Source organism: Lupinus angustifolius, chromosome LG05, assembly GCF_001865875.1.
Source record: "Lupinus angustifolius cultivar Tanjil chromosome LG05, LupAngTanjil_v1.0, whole genome shotgun sequence".
NCBI classification, from domain to species: domain Eukaryota; kingdom Viridiplantae; phylum Streptophyta; class Magnoliopsida; order Fabales; family Fabaceae; genus Lupinus; species Lupinus angustifolius.
Genome location: NC_032013.1, coordinates 7,355,777 through 7,356,085, shown reverse-complemented (window position 1 = coordinate 7,356,085; position 309 = coordinate 7,355,777).

Below are 309 nucleotides of genomic sequence, written 5' to 3'. Positions count from 1 at the left end.
GGCAACCAAAAGTAACTGCAATTGTCGAATCCAAAGACTTGGACTCTATGCCTCTAGCTACATTATTTGGAAAGCTTCAAGAGCACGAAATGGAATTGGGTCGCTTGACAATGCACGAAGATTCGGACCGGAAGATGATGAACATCGCATTGAAGGCTACGACCTCCAAAGCAAAAGAAGATAAAGAGGATGATGAATCTGACTCCGATCTGGATGATGAAACATTGGGTCTCTTCGAAAATTTAGCAAATTCATAAAGAGAAAAGGAGGATTCAAAAAGTTTCAGAAGAAAGAAGCGAAGGAATCAAC